At 42.7% G+C, this 17,587-nt stretch overlaps 1 long non-coding RNA gene across 1 annotated transcript in view; it reads left to right on the top strand.

Annotated features, from left to right (window-relative positions):
* The first annotated feature begins 354 nt into the window (after positions 1-354).
* LOC146867713 (uncharacterized) overlaps positions 355-17,587 on the top strand; it is a 71,863-nt gene continuing 54,630 nt past the window's right edge. Inside the window, exon 1 of the long non-coding RNA XR_014966127.1 lies at positions 355-413. This is a non-coding gene — a long non-coding RNA (uncharacterized LOC146867713). The remainder of the gene's footprint in view (positions 414-17,587) is intronic.

The raw sequence follows: 17,587 nt of genomic DNA, 5'->3' as shown, positions 1-17,587 counted from the left end.
ATTATAATGGGGGATTTTAATGTACATCGCTGCTCCTCTAACTGTATATTGAGTAGGGGATCACTCTATAGCTTGGCTCCCTGTGGAAGGAATGGGCGGAAACAAAATCTAGGAGGCCGTATGTAGTGCTCAATTTTGATTGGTTTATTGTCTTTATAGTCTTTATATTGTCTTTATTGTAAATGAATCAGAATGTCTCTATATATTCTTCTCTTTTCTGCTCTGGTTTCTCTATCTACCTTCATGGGTCCCATGGTGTCTCTGGTTCATTCTGTTTCCTTTGGTATCTTGGTGAAAATTTGGCCTTGTTATTCACGTGTTGGTTTTTCCTTTTCTCTCTTTCTTTTCTTTCCTAGGTTCTCATGCGGGAGAGGGACATACCCCAGGAGGCTCGGAAGAAAGAAGAGAAGATGGTGAGTAACCAGTGGTATTTTGACCTTTCTAGGACACACTCCCTTAGCCCATTTTGAACATTCGGCCCAAGGCAATTTGTTAGAAAGCTTATTTGCTATTAATAATCTACATTGTCTTGAGCACACGGATGAGACAGAGTTGGTTCTTTTCTTTATTGGTAGGGGATGTTGCTCAACCATAGATTATATTGTGGTATCTGCTCCTTTGCTCTTAAACATACTGAAAGCAAGCTCATCTTGGACTGGTTACAGTGATCATAACCCAACGACTGTAGAAACTATGGGGGTGCTGGTCTTTCGTGGAGACGAGCCAAAGAGCCTCTCAAATAGGGATTTCTACCCAACAGATCAGGCGCGTACTATTAGGTGGGGCAAGATTATGGTGGAGGCTTTTTTAAACCAGTTGTATATTAAGGGTAAAAAAGATATTAAGCAGTGTCTCAATAATCACACTGAGCCCAATGTGGTAATAGAAGCTTTTGGTAAGCTGGTAAATCAGATCGCAAAAAATCTCACATGACGAAGAAGATCAGGAGATACTGAGGGGTAAAAATGGTTAGACGTAATAGTCAATTTTTCATAGATAATAACTTTTCAAGAATAGAGTTTGTTATTCCCGCTGAAAGATCCGTATATAGGTTTTCCTAAATCATGTCCTTATATAGGCACAATTCGCATTGCCCTTATTTAGTCAAAGAATCCCAGTCCTTATTTAGGCATTAGCCATGCTATCCAAATGCAGGCATGGTCACCTACATCCGTCCATCCCAACGTCACAACGAGTTCTTAGAAACCAGACCCTTAAGCCTTTGGGACTTTCCCTAGCTAGGATTATTAATTTCTCCAAGAACTCATCTATTATGCATGAACTACTATTCCTTAGGGTTTCATTCATGACGTCTTCCTTTGCCCGACTTTACATCCATGCTAACATTCCTAAGCACTTTCCAGGTATAAATATACCTTCCCTTACCATGGCAAACCACGGCTCAGCTGCACAGCTCGATATGGCTCGCCAGGGCAAGTTCGGAAGGAATTTGAGTCCCCGCCTAACGCACTGACCAGAAGCTGTCATCCCTGCTCGCAGAGAATCCAGCTTCCAGTGTTCTGACTCCCTTCACAGGGTGTTAGAGTTTGAGAACCGGAAAGAGATTCCCACCTCTCTCATTCTAAGGTATGGAGCTGACTAGAACCTAGAGGGACTCTTGACATATGCAAACTCTAGCTTACCATACTATAGAATACAGCACCTAATTCTTACCTTGTACTTGACTTAGGTTAGGCACACTGGGGTAGAACTATTTAGAAGCATCAGGCGAGTATCCACTTTTTAGCCTATGTTATTTATGTATGTGTATATGAATATATGTCATAGCTAGAAGACAATGTTAGTGCAGTAATATTTCTTCTTGCTGCTTGCGCTGTACGTATTATATCTCGTAAACTGTCTTGCGATTGTAACAGCTTATATCTCTTACACGAGAAACAAGACTGTTCAATAAATCCTTGTTTTTTAAACACCTGTCTATCTATTGCTGTGTAACTCTGAAGAAACTAAGCATGCACAATTGACTGAGTGAAACTGTTATCTGTTGTTTCCATGATTCTGAGACATGTTCCGATTCTAAAGGGAAACAAAGTTGTCATGTTTATGCGGTTGCCAGAAACTACTCCCTTTTTGTTTATGCAAGGAGTTTCTAGTGGCCTCTGAGTTAGCTGGCACACAAAGTAATTAAGTTTAATGTACTCGATAGAGACATACTGACCTCAGTCCTATGCCACAACTATAGTGTATATTATTCCAATGCGTAGAGCCCATAAGGGAAATAGGAACTACAATACATGCCGCCCAACGTGTTTGGTAAGGCAGTAATTTAATGCCAGATACTGAAGTAACTCAGTCGTGCTTTTCTCAGAGACTCCTTCTCATAATACTCCACATGACGTCTGAAGTGGGTAGGGTTAATATCCGCCATATCTGAGTAGGACGCAAATCCTATGTATTAGCTGTTTGGTTTGTTCAACGTTGAAGGATACAGTGTTCCAAAATATTGTGCACCTTATCTTTGTTTCCTTGAAACTTGTTCTACATTTTTCAAAAACAATGTCCCAAAACGGGGATAATAATACCGTGACCGGTGAGGCTGTGACTGACCAAGTCGTAACAGCTTTTAATCTTACAGGTTTAAATGAAACCGATGAGGGTGTTATAAGCATCCATCCAAATTTAAGGAGAGCCATCACTCTAAAACTTATAAAACATGGCCTAACACCAAGAGGTGGTAGAGCAGTTTTCGTGATAGAGGCACAAGAATCTTTTCAGACAGAGGTATTCTATTCATGGATAGTATTGCCAGAATCAAATCAAGTAAAACACGTGTTTCACTTCTATAAAGAAGATGAACCACCTGAGGAATATATTCCCTTTCAGGATGTTGAAATCCCACTCACATACCAGGAGCATAATCTCTGGTTTAAAGGCGTCCTAAAACATTACAATCACATTACCAGGCTCAGTCCACTAGGTAGGCCAGGAGCAACATGGCCAATTTTAGCTGGCTACACACCTCATCTTGATATCGAAGAGATGTCAGACGATGAATTACTCATTCAACTCAAAGAGTTAATAAAAATTTACAGACAGTTAGTCCAATATGTCATGCGGACTTTCACAGTTCAACCACCATTAACCATTCCAAATCAAACCCCTCACCAGGGGTATGCACTTAAAATTACTCCAGAGACTTTACACACAGTCATGGGTAAAATGCCCACAAAACGTGAACAAATTCCATTCTGGATAGCTAAAAAAATTACACAAATTGAAGCAGTATTTCCTAATACTAGCCCCTATGAGAAACACAGAATCCTAACAATCTGTTTACCAATGGGGATGACACCACATCTAGAAGACTGCACCACTTGGGGCACAGTCTTTGCGGCCATCTATTCTAAAACACATGGTGTTCCGTCTATTGCTGTAATACCTGATGTCCTGAAACAAATTCAAAATGAATACGGGGCAGAACCTGCTCTGAATTTAGGTATGAAATTACTAAAAAACTTCGACCAGGTCTCAACAATAATATTATCTAATATTAAAGGGGAGGCAGCATCAGTGTTGATCCGCCAACGTTTAAGGTAATTTGATGTAACAGAACATCAACAAGTAGTACCCAGAATAATAGAAAAATCGTATGATGAATTAGGCAGCGATAGCTTGGGTGGAAAACCAGTTAAACCACAACTATCTGAAGGTCCTGAGAACGCAATCCTACATCTTCTAAAAATAAATGGGAAAATAACAAAAAACATTCAAAAGAGAAACGTTCTCAATCCCGAGGTAGGTCTCCTCAAAAGGAGCCCTCTGGTAAAAGGTATAACCTCAGGAATAGGGATAATTTGAGAAAACCTGACAGATATCAGGATATTGATTCACGCTCCTCTCGTACCTTTCAGATATTGTCACAGACATCTGAAAGAAGAGGACGGTCAGATCACAAAGAAGAACGTGTGAAGTCCAAAGACGATCAACACGTTCAGAAAAACAAAACAAATCCTCAATTCACTAAGAAGAAGGTAGCAGGTCTAAAGATCAGACATGCAGAGAATTCTGAGAACACAACTCAAGAACGGATAATGGGCTTAGACAATGATGGACAGTGCAGCAAAAGTAACAATAGCTCGCCAGAACCTGAAGGAACTTCTGGAGATAGTGGACTTGAATGAATACATCACAGTTTAGACTGTAGACACCAGGGTTAGTACTCTGCAAAGGTTATATGAAATAACACTCCAGATGGAGGGAGACATACCAAGGAAAGTGAGAGCACTTTTTTGCGAGAAACTTTTGAGGGGTTATGATATACTTCTAGCAGAACAGGACTGGCCACCAGAATTTGTCACAGAGTGCTCACATGGTGAAGACATCATTATGTCAGCCTTCTGCAACCATGTTCCAACACACCTAAAATATACATATGCCAGGAAATTGGCAGTTGCCCAGGCCCCAGCATTATACAAAAATCATGTAGGATGGGATGAGGACTCACCTCACTACAAGATACAGTTAAAAAACCAACCTACTGCACAAAGGCAGTACCCAATTAAGCAAGAAGCTAAAAAAAACAGGTCAGGGGAGATCTTAGATCAACTTGAATACCAAGGGGTGATTCAAACATGCACCCCATCAATGAGCAATCCTTTGTTTCCTGTATCCAAACCAGACAATAGTATATCATCTAGTTTTGGATTACAGACACCTGAACACTTGTTCCAAAACATTTGCAGTGCAAAATGCACACAGTACAGCATTAATGAATAACATTGTGCGTAAAAAATATAAAACCACGTTAGATATGTCAAATGGTTTCTTTTGTCAAAACATAGCACCTGAAGGTAGGTACTTGACAGCTTTCTCAATAATGGTGACCCAGCGTCACTTTTTTCGACTCCCACAAGGGTTCAAAAACAGCCCGGGGTTAATCTCAGCAAGGGTAACAGAGTTACTACAAATTTATGATGATGAGGCATTGTCATATGTCGATGACATCTATCTGACAGACGATGACCTGGACAGGCACTTGAACAGAGTGAACACCATTATACTGGGCTTCGCCTCTGAGGGCTATAAATTCAACTTTAAAAAATCCAGAATTGCCCACCTCAATGTCCTTTTCCTAGGATATGAGCTTTCAAGTGAACGCTTAAGCCTGGCAGCTAACTTTTTGGAAAAGTGTGCGCTGCTCCAACCTCCAAAAACGCCGAAAACCTTACAGGCGATTCTAGGTTTCCTGAATATTGGAAGAACTTACATTCTAAATTAGGCTGAAAGGGTTAAACCTCTCTATGAATTAATCAAACCTGATTTCAAAATCAAAAATTGGACACAGGAACACACAGATATCCTGCGATCACTTCAAACTGACAGGTTAGCAACAAATCACTTACAAACACGCTTAAATACATGCAATTTAGTGATCCGAATAATTTCGGGTCAATGCAGATTCACCTACTCAACTTTTAATGAAGGTGAAAAAGTACCAATTGCATACAAATCACATTTGTATGCACAAGCGGAAATATGCTTCACTTCGACAGAAAACATTCTGACAGCAGTTCAAAGCGCTGTAGCAAAAGAAAGAGCTCTAGCTCAGGGGAAACGCATTATTGTTATAACTCCGGTACCAGCCTTAGAGGCAGCTACAAAAGCGAGCATTCCAAATGCAAAAGCTTTACATCCAAGATGGATACAATGGGTTAATTCTCTTGCTGCAACGGATGTTGAATACGTTTTTGATGCTTATTTAAAAACACAAGCATTCCTGCAATATGAACATGAATGTACTCTGCCTATTGAGATTCTCCCTCTTGATCAGTATGAATTTATAATTTATACTGACGGATCAGCACAACCCGCTACGGAAAGTAAGCAAGCTTTAAAGCGTGCGCAATCGTTAAAGGTCGCATGCGCGATGGTAAATTCCGACCAATGGTCACTAAATGAGAATCTCTAGGGGATTGTGCAGCTCAGCGAGCTGAGCTACAAGCATTCAAATTGGGACTTAAAAATACGGGTTGCGAATTCCCTACACTTATAGTGTGCGATTCTTTTTACTGTGTTCAATCATACAATCAATATTTACAGAATTGGCTTCAAAATGGTTTCAAAGATGCAAAAGGTGGCCCAATCAAGCATAAAATGCTTTGGAAACAAGTAGTTCAGTTGCGAAATGGACTACAAAACACTCACATGATACACATGCTGAGTCATCAACGAGATGGCGTTCACGTTGCAGGGAATTCATTGGCTGACGAAGCCGCAAAGGGGGCTGTGCAAACGGCTTCCGTAGCTGCGATCACTTGTTCAAAAATGAGAATAGACAGTGAGATATTGTTGGCTGTCAATGCATCAAACAAAGGCAGTGGTGCAGCGGTACCTAAAAAATTTCCACTCAAATACTTGTATATAATTGATGCGAACAACGTTCCATTTGCTTGAATCCCTGGAGTGGGGTATAGGGTAATTCCAAACATGGAACGTAGATTAGGACTAATCATAGCAGCACATGAAGGGATAGCCTCTGCCCATGCAGGTGTTTCTGCCACAGTATCGTTACTAAAACAAAGATACTGGTGGCCCGGCATTAGGAAACAGACCAAAAACTATGTTTTGGAATGTGAAATATGCCAACAGATGAAAGTCTCTACAGTGAAACGTCCTGCACAGATACCCTTGTTAATTTCAGATAAACCATTAGCTTGTGTTTACCTGGATCACTGCGGTCCCTTGCAAAGGGATGGAAACTATAAATATATCATGGTCGCAGTGGATTTGTGTTCAAGGTTCCTATGGATGTGGCCTCAGTGCTCAGCTGACGCTCGAACTGTTATTAAAGATTTGTAAAAGTCTTTATCGGCATATACGCAATTGGCACACTACATTCTGACCAGGGCCCTGCGTTTAGCTCTCGAGCTTGCAAAGAAGCCATGGCCAGTTTGGGCGTTGCATTGCGGTACTCCTCTCCGTTTCATCCTGAGGGAAATTCTGTTGTGGACAGGACAAACCGGGACATAAAGCAGCCTTTAACAGCTAGGGTATTAGGTTAGGGTGATGGGTGGGTCAAACATCTTTATGGGGTCCAACGCTCATTAAATAATTTGCCAAGAAGTTCTCTAGGGGGGGTCACTCTGTATGAAATCCTTTTTGGTACAAGTATGTGGGTTCCAGATCTCGAATGATTCTGATGATTGGGACTTTGATACTGTTAATAACATGATGTCTGATCTAGAAAGGTCTGCTGCATTCTCTAACCATGAATACTTAGAGGGTTCAACAGACTATGAACAGCTTTATTGTTACAACCACTATGGTCATCATTTCTTGCCTAGATCTGCAACACCTAGAAATGTATTTATGTATAACCAATGGGAACATTGTACAACCACAACAAGGGGTAGCTCAAAAACGTTTGCAATGAAGTTTCCATATTTTTCAGGGTACAATACATCCAATCATTTTTCTTTAAAAATATGAACAAAACAGGAACGAAAAATAAGTTAACTAATACAAAACAGATTTATTCTGCAGCCTTTATTGCCCAACTGTCTAGACAGGGTTTCGACTTTTGGAAAGACACAATTGACACAAAATCTGTCTGGGGTACAAAAGATTGGCAGGTGCGGGGGATAGAAGCTTTGTTTAGAGCCTGCATCATTCCCACAGCAAATAATGTTTTTGAATGACACTGCCCAACAAACGTCTTGCCTTGGGTTAGCCAAGATCAAAGACATGAACACACCGTCCATACCTACACCTGCAAGTAATAGCACTACACAGGGGGAGGTCGATGTACATACTATTCTACAAAACAACAGATCAGATCCTGAATGGGAAAAATGGTTGCTCTGGCCCACAGACACAAACATCTGTCAAGAAAGATTCCTGAACAGAATACAGGGTTTTACAATCAATAGGCCAGACCCACGTTATGTTCAAAGACAGCATCCATGGTTAGTAACAACATACAGTGTAGGAAAATTATGCATTGATTGGCTACAGAAATCTACACTAGAGGATGTGAAACAACACTTATCTTTACTTAAAGAAGACGCAGACCGTAGGGATTTCTTGCTAGGTCCTAGAAAACCGCATCAAAAACGTTTCATATATGCCGGCATTCATGCTGCTTATATTGAAATTTGGAAGGTTACCCAAGCAGACACCGCAGAAAGAATACGAGAAATTGATCGTATTAATTTAGAGAAATCTCTCGCTGTGGTCGACAATGGGTTAACGACTCTGTCATCCAGGATATATTCACTGGGCAACATTGTATCCTCTGCTATAGACAATATGGAACAAGATTTGGTCCTGCTGTGACAAGGCCAGTCTCAATTACGTTCTATTCTGTTATTAGGCTGGACGCTACAAAACTTGCGTGCAGGCTATGTGCCTTGGCGTTTCATCAACATGTCATCTCTGTTTTCAGAATACAATCTCACGGATAAACAGATCGAACTGGCACAAAGGGGAGCACAGTATACAGTGCTGAGCATTGAAAAACTGGAAAAATTGCCATTAACGGTAGCAGAAAAACCAGCTACAGAATGGATCATTCATGGCAAAATAACTCTGCCTGTTACAACTTTCCATTTTCAGTATTGCCTCAAACAAATGCAAGCAGGCAAATATGAAAGGTTGGGTAAAGAATACATCAAGACATCCTGGGATTTACCTTACACACACAGATGTTGGTGTGGGGGGCGTGAAGTGTTTCTTAGCAGTACACAATGTGAAAATGCACTGAGCGGTTCACTCATGTGTCGGGATATTAGTTTACACGGGGCCTGTAGCGCTTCTACTGCAAATTTATCCTGCCACCTGCAAGGTTCACCAGCCGCTGTGATCAATTAAACGCTTGGACAACTTTCAAATGGGAGTTACCACATGTTGAATGATCAGAGCTGTTGTGGCATGTTGCCAGGCATCCCATATCTGGTAACGGTTGGCTCCAGGGTCACTTGCTGTATGCAACTTTTGTTCCCCCAAATAGACACAGTCAGGGAGTTAAGTACCTTTATGGCCTTCACTGAACATCTCTTCTCTACGAATTGATACTTTAAGCAGAATGGAAAGCCATTCTTTTACAACAAACCGTGCCTTTGACCTCGGCCAAAGAAACCTATGATGTACAAATTTCAAGGACTTCGGGTGAGACATAGATTCTGTTATGTACAAACTACCATACACATTTCACAGAAATGTTGGGACGTATCTTAAACATGTATGATATGAGAAGTATTGTGCATGTATTTAATACCACATGTTCAGGACTGTTAACACCTTTTCAAGCAGTCCTCGGAATCATTCCAATCTTCGTGCACTCGGTGTTTGGTGGTCTGCCGCTAATTCTAGCACTCGTTGCAGGAATCCTGTTTTTATTCCTACTACTACGCTATGGCAAGCCAATCCACCAGCGTCACTCCCAGCACCTTGGGGTATGCTCTCCTGGAAAGGAAGTGTCGTGAGCGCATAGTACAACTTTTGGGCTTACCTCATCTATGAGAATTAAATACCACATGGTTTCTGTCATTCAGACCAATCTGGCAAGATTGCATCTTACCTGTTCTACGCTGCCTGCTATACGGTGACGAATGCGTGCTAGACGTCTGTCTAATACTCCCATCAGTTATGCCAACGGATATCGATACTCTGCTGCACCCAATAACGGCCCATGCTCTGTGTTGTGCCCAGAGGCTACCAATCCTGATGCCAGCATTCATTGAGATCTCACAGACGCAACATGCTACTGCTGAGGTACGAGATGGATCAACGGGCACACAGGTAACATCGGAAAGGAAACATTGCTACTGGCGATGCTTCACATCTATGTGCAGTTAATCTTCTAACTTCTAAATGAGGTATTCCAACTATCACTGACATCGGAAGACAATCTTTTGTCTACAGTAATATAGGATTTCATGTTTTCAACAGCCCCTCACACTGACTTTTGATTCGGCTCACAGTGTACCGGGAAAGCTATGAATTTGGCCTTCATTTTTTAAAACAAAGACAAACCTTGGAACTTTTTTCATGCAATTTCTTTTCTTCTCTAAAATTAAAATGTTTCTTTTTATGGCAAAGTAATATGCTTAAAGTAGAACTATTCATAGAGAACAGATTTCTTTGAACACTTCCAGGGACACATTGGGCCCGATTCACAGAACTAACTTAAGACAAAATCCTAAACTTACTACCATTTTCGTATTCACAGAAGGCACTTACTCATTTTGGTATTCACAGAAGACACTTACTCACTTTGGTATTCACAGAAGTTAGGAGTCCTAACTTTAGGACTCCTAAATGCCTCCTGTGAATACCGAAAGTCTTAAAATTAGGATTTTGATTAGCCATTGAACCGGGACTGGTACTGCAATCTAGTAGGAAGCAATCTTTTTAACTCCGCATGAGTGTAGTATCAAATGCATTTTATCCAGGCGTAGGCCGGTATTGTTAAAAATTTGCCATTTTGCAGAAGTGTGACCTGTTGTGATATACCCGTGAATGCTGCCCTCATCATCTATAGGTTATGGAATTGTGAGTTTTTTGGCACGGTCGTTATGCCGAAGGAAAATTCTGATTGGGCACTGAATAGGGACTAGTACTTAAATCTTTTAGGAAGTACTGTTTTTAACTTTGTGATTATATTGTATAATATGTATTTTATCTAGGACTTGTTGGTACTGTAGTTATATCATGACAAACTAAATATATATAAGGGCGGAGACATTGTCATACAACAACTGTACATGAAATAGAATCGTTTTATTGGTCTATTCTTTGTGTAAATGTACTTTTATAGCCATAATGTGGTTGAATAAAGTTTTATTGACTGACTGACTGACAGTCCCCTTAGGGGAAATGACACAAGTTAGAAGAAACTGTAGTGAGGATTCTATCTTTTTGAAGGAACTCCAACTGCTGGAGGAACTATTCACGAACAGAGGCTATTCGCCTAAAATACTGAACCAAGCAAAAAACAAGATACTCACCACAACATGACAGTCACTATTGAAGGGCAGGGAGGGCAAAATAGCAAAGCTAAAGATAGGTGACTTGCAGTTATTACTAAATACAGTACACAAAGTCATGTTCTATACAAACTCCTGCGCAAGCATTGGTATCTACTGAGACTGGATTCAACAATGGCACAATGCATCTCAACTAAACCCAAGATTTTTCACAGTAGATGAACCAGTTTGAGGAATATACTATGCCCAAGTTATTTACCAACAAAGAAACAAGATACGTCCTGGCTGCCAGACAAACCTAAGGGGTTCTATAAGTGTACACAATGCAATGTCTGTCAATTTGCTTGCAACAAATTGACTTGTTTCCAATATTACACTTCCACAAGACATCATATACAACAATTTATGAATTGCAGCACTAGATTTGTTGTATGCTGCATTATTGGCCATTGTGGCCTAATATACATAGGAAGCATGCTTACACCCTTAAAAGAACAAATCCAATAATATATCAGGACAATTAGGAATAATAATGGCAAGTATCTATTTGCTATACATTACAATACAGCTCACACCACCGGGGAGATTACAAACATTAGTTTTCATGGTATAGCACAAGCACAGACTAGTTCGGGGCGGGCAAAGTCTTAGCCCTCAGACGGCTGGAAACTCAGTGGATTTTAAAACTATGTGCAGTAGAAAGGGGTTTGAATGTTGACAGAGAATTACATGTTTTTCTATCAGAGTAACACATCAATAATGAATACACTTTTTTTTATCATTCTTTAGCTTTCCACAATGTTGCAACTTGCATTTTATTTTATAAATATGCAATTGTGTATATTTGGCATAGTCGTATGATGGACTACATTCTTTGGGTCCAAATGTATACGTTGTTTTCACTCTTTACAGATACGGGTCAATTATGATGTGCTCTGTTCCTCTTTTCTTTGCTCTATTTGCTCTCCTTCTCACACTAAAATGTGGTTGCACCTCTCTTCAAGGTGAGATACTTATCATAATGGTAATGTAACTAACACATTGTGATTCAATTGTTTATGGTTGATCTACATCTACCGATTGTGCCAAAATATGCAGAGAAGCCTCCCTGCCATTAGATTGAGCTGTTTCTTATAGTTTCTCCCACAAATCTATTTTCACACTTGAGTTTACAGTTCCTTAGAATTTTCTTATAAGCAGCCCTTGTTGTAACTATTGGACTCTTGTCACCTTTTCAGTTGCAGCAATACGCATTTTCTTGCCCCCCCTACATTCTGCATTATACTATCAATGTGTTTAATAAGCTTAACAATAAGGTTTAACTTAGAGAACAATTATTTTAAAGATGCAAACAGTTTAATTTGCTTCTGTTATTGAACAATCAGCAATATGTATGTGGCTGTATGAAACTAGGAATGGGATTCAATTTTCATATATGCCAGGAACAGGATTCAGTGAGGAAATAATGTCCACCCCTTTACTGTTTCTTCTATCATTCGAAACTGCCTTAGAGTCTACACCTGCTTGAATGGGTCTTGAATGATTCATAATTAAATCGCCTTTCAATGTTAATATTAGCGGTTTGTGGTTACTCTCCCGTATTTGTTGCGCTATCATGGCGACTATCTTGTGCAAGATATGTAAATTCAGCATAATGTAGTTGATTTTACTCTTGTAAGTGCCTATCTTGAAGGTAGGCTGTATACTATCTGATAAGGATCACATGGTACATGCTCGTAAATCATGGGACAGGGTCAGGGCCCCAAGGTGAATTGTCGATGTGATGCACATGTTTTTTAGCAGGCAATATTCCCCAGTAATTATCCTCATTCTTGGCAATATCAGACATGAGGTCAAGGGTTTCAAAAGTTGTGTTAAAATTGCCTGCAGCTAACTCATAACAATTCTTGGTAGAAGAAATATAAAGGCGGAAATTCCTTGGTTCTTGTAACTCACCTATTATAAATGTTTACGAGAAGAAATGATCTCCCACACAAAAGGTTGATTAACAGTCCTATAATGTCTGGTAATCCTTTGTTGATCTGCTTTAATTTACAGTCCAGTGAGGGCTTTACCAAAACAATGAATCCACTCAAGGCTTTTCCAGCTTTAGAATCATAGGGCTCAATGCTATGGGTCTTAAATCCTATTCTATGGACTGGGGAAGTAGCCCATGTTTCTTGAAATAGACAAAAATGGAATTTATCAATGTACAAACCCCAGTCATTATCTATTCATTTAGTTTTAATCCCTGCCATGTTCCACTTAATAGAGTAGTGTGTAAAAACACCGGTTGCACCACGCTAACACATTTCCCCTTTAGTCCCGTTGGGTAGTTCTAAAATATAAACAGTTGGAGATACAGTGATTCAAAATGTTGTCTGGGTGATTAATTTCTAATGAAGACTGTGGGCTGTATGTTTTTCAAACTGTGCCATGAGGGTGATAGACTAGCTTAGTGTATGTACATTAGTCCTCTGGCTGGCGTGTCAAAAGAGAATTTAGTTAGAAAGTGATCAGACAATGATAGTTGATCGGTGCAGAGGAGTTTGGGGAATATTGATTTGCCCTTCATTCTGTCCATCATCTGTGTTTCTTTTGACTTTGGGGAATATGCAGAAGAGGCGGTCAAGGTAATGGCCTCCTTCCTGTGTTGATTCCGCAACCAGTTGTGTGTAGCCAATGGTGTTCATGTCCTGTAGTATGATTTGGGAAAAGGTTCCTGTATGATCATCAACCAAAATATTCATATCACCCGTGGGCGGATAGAATTAAAGCACATTGGGTAAGACTATGGAGTCTATTAGGATGGCGGGCGGTATGGCCAAACACAGCCAATTTCCTGTCCGCCGCGGTGCGACGCGCACCGCCATCAAAGTGCGCCCGCCACCGCGGCAGTGGGAGCCAATGAAGACTCTTCGCCATCCGAAATGACGTCCCGTCTGCTGTACAAATCAGGATGCCTCAAAAAGCCAGTCGCACCGCAGCGGAGAAACCGCCCAACTAGAGAAGGCGGAAGTTCGACAGCGGAGCGCAAAACCTGAATCCCGGTCCCGACCGCAATGAATCCAGCTCTTCACGTCTTCCCGGTGCTGTACCTGATACATCACCAGCAACTCATGGACCGTTGTGGACGCCGCCACGGCTACACAACAACACAATCCCGCACACAACCACAACACACAACTCATGGGCTGATACAGGGTCCCTGGCCACACCAGACACCCTGGTGGGGGCAGGAACACATCCACAAGTGTACCCACACAGTTCCTACCTGCCACCAACTCACCCCTCAGCAGCCAGGTCACACATCACAGCGATCTCCAAGTAATGTCCCGGTCACGTCACCGCAGCGGTCAAGACAAGGGAAAACATGCGCACAATGCAGAAGGCAGTGCCAGTGCCAGGCATGGGCAGGACATAAAGCACTAAGGGCCACAACTCCACACTCCACACACTGCCCTCCAACATGAATGGACATGCCATGTGCACCCCCTGTGCAGCCCCATGCCCATCACTAAGCTAGGTGAATCCACACCCTGCACCACACAACAAGCAACTAGGGAGACAGCCACAGCAGAAGTGGCTGCAGAGGAACATACAGCACACACAGCACAGAAGCACAGGTCCAGGGCAACCCACACGCCACAACAACACACCTCATTCATGACAAGAAAGCTGAGTACAAGCACAAAATGAACACACACACATACAACGAACAAACATCCTACTGGACACACAGCCTGCCAAGTCACACAGACATACCCCACACTGACACATAGCCACATACACAGACCACATGCCACCAGCAATGGAGCACAACATATATAGGAAAGCCAAAGTGAGGTGCACACAAATGGGAGGCCAAGGAGACAACCTCCAAGCATGTGTACATCACATGCAAGACAAGGAACAGAGAACAACACCCTCACCCCATCAAAGCACACATGGCTGGCACAGTGAGGGAACGCAAACCATATTCACCTCAATGCAACAACTCAGGGAGACAGCAAGGCAAACCATGTATAGGCACAGGGATAAATGGAAGGCCCTGAAGTCAAACTGTGAACAGCCACACATATGCAAACAACAAATACACTGGGGTATGCCAGCAGCACAACAAGCAGGGCACATTGACCCACTCCATGACTGTCAAACACAAGTAGGATTCTCCACACATACCCCCCTCACACTTGCAGCACACAACCCCAGTGTCAGACACACAGAAGGGTGTCAATAATGTCCAGTCAATACACAGACAAACAATCACACTCCGTGGGGGTATCCACAAACATTAGACACACACACAGGGATGCCAGAACCAATGTCTGCACCAAAACACATAACTCAACAGAAACACACACAGAACCAGAACAAGACAACACATGACCTGTGCAGCCAAACTGTGGGAAGGCAATGGGAGCACAGACACAACAGGAGTGCACAACCTCATCAGTCAGGAACAATGCACAGGCAACATACCACAACACAGACAAGAAGTGCACCATCACAGAACAACACAGACACATCAAACACACAACAGATGCACATGGCAATACATCACATAGCAAACACAACAGGACATCAGGGAATGAACACCAGGCCAGGACAAGGCAAAATACACCCACAGCACTTCATGCACAACAAGCAGTGTGTGCATACAAAGTATAACAGTCCCACACAGCCATGAGTGACACACCATGAGCACACACAACAACAATCAAGAGAGCACACTGACAACATCACACCCAGGAAGTCAAGCAGTACCCTAACATACACACATACATCTAACACAACACCCACAAATGCACAAGTCTGGGACACAAAAGTGGAAACAACTTGACCAGAGGACTGGCCAGCACAGACAGTTGAACTGCACATGAGCAACCATGACTGCTGAACAGTACAAGAACAACACAGATAACTAATTGGGGAAATGTCATGAGTGGCACAGTGCTCCTGGCCAAAGATCTGTACCACAAAGCACAGTGTCACAAATGAAATGATGGGGAGGCACACACACAGGCAACACAAGGGGACAGCTGACATCAAAGTGAAGTGGCGTGCACTTCAGTCGTGGACATGGCAGGAGTGTACCATACACACATAGAGGGAGTGCTGACTCACAATGTTAAGGCACCTGAAGCACCGATAGGGGATGGCATGACACTGCACACCACATGCCACACTGGAGGCAATAAAGCACCATGTGACAGCAATGCATCACACCCACAATGTCAGTGTGGTTGAGCAGGTATGCACAGTGAGTACAAACAGTATCAAGACACATGCCTGTTCAACAAAACAAAACCTTGACTTGCCAGTCACACACTCTGTATGCTCACAATTGGCTAAAGCAATAAGTAGGAGTCAGACAGAACTGCAAGGACACACCAACATACTGCACAGTGCACAACATACAACTCACACATGTGCACAAAATCATAATCACAGGCCTGAACAATCCAAACAACAGGCAACCAACCCATGGGTGACACGGAAAAACTTTATTCTGGAAGGACACTGACAAAACAGACAATAGGAGCAACTGTCTTTATTCACAAATTGCACAGATAGGCACCAATATTAGATAAGAGCAAGGCACAAAATGCAGAGCCTGTACATGAGAAGCTGCACAGGCAGTGGGCACACAGCAGTGAATGACAAGGCCAGTGGGCAGGATAAAGTGTAGAGTGTGTCCATGAGAAGCTGCACAGGGAATAGTTCAACACAGCACGGAGCAACAAGGCCAGTGGTCAAAACGAAGTGCAGAGCTTGTCCATGAGAAGCTGCACAAGCAGGGGGCAAACAGCAAGGCCAGTGGCCAGTCCAAGGTGCAGCTGAGGAACATGAGAAGCTGCACAGGCAAGGGGCAAACAGCAAGACCAGTGGCCAGTCCAAGGTGCAGATGAGGTACATGAGAAGCTGCACAGGGAATAGTCCAACACAGCAGTGAATGACAAGGCCAGTGGGCAGGACAACGTGCAGAGTGAGTCTATGAGAAGCTGCACAGGCAGGGGGCACACAGCAGTGAACGACAAGGCCAGTGGAATGTGTGTGACTGTACCCTGCCATGGTCAGCAACACAGTCTGGGGTGTTACGATGGGCAGCACAGGCCCCGCTGTGGGAGAGACAGGTGTGTGAGGTTGACCAACATTAAGACTTGGCTGTCAGTTGGACGGGGAGCTGGCTGTGTGTCGGGCCCAGTTGGAGCACTTGACTGGGAAGAGAGAGGCCCAGCTTAGGTAGAGCTATCAGTGGCTTGGGAAGCCGTCAGGCTGCTTGGACCAGGTGGTGTAGTGGCACGTGGAGGTAGAGTTATGCGGACGTGAGACACCGTGTGGGTGGGAGATTGTGGAGGGGTGCCTTTCCACTTCTTGGGGATTCTAAATGGCTTGCCTGGCTTTGGATCAATGGGAAGTAGTGTGGACACAACAGGCATATGCAACACCAAGGCTGCATCAGGTGCAGACGCTGCCCCTCCCTCTGGGGACGTGCTGGATCCAGCGGGACGCTTCGCCTGGCCTTGCCTCTGCCCCACCATCCCCTGTTCACCATGTGTTCCCCCTACAGTGCTCTCCTTTCACTGCTTTACTGGGCTTGGAATGGGAGTTGAGGTAGTGGGTGAATTTGCCTTGGA

The sequence above is a fragment of the Triturus cristatus genome, chromosome 1_2, assembly GCF_964204655.1.
Source record: "Triturus cristatus chromosome 1_2, aTriCri1.1, whole genome shotgun sequence".
NCBI classification, from domain to species: Eukaryota; Metazoa; Chordata; class Amphibia; order Caudata; family Salamandridae; genus Triturus; species Triturus cristatus.
Note: the sequence above shows the minus strand (reverse complement) of the source record. Positions and strands in the feature narration are given on the sequence as shown.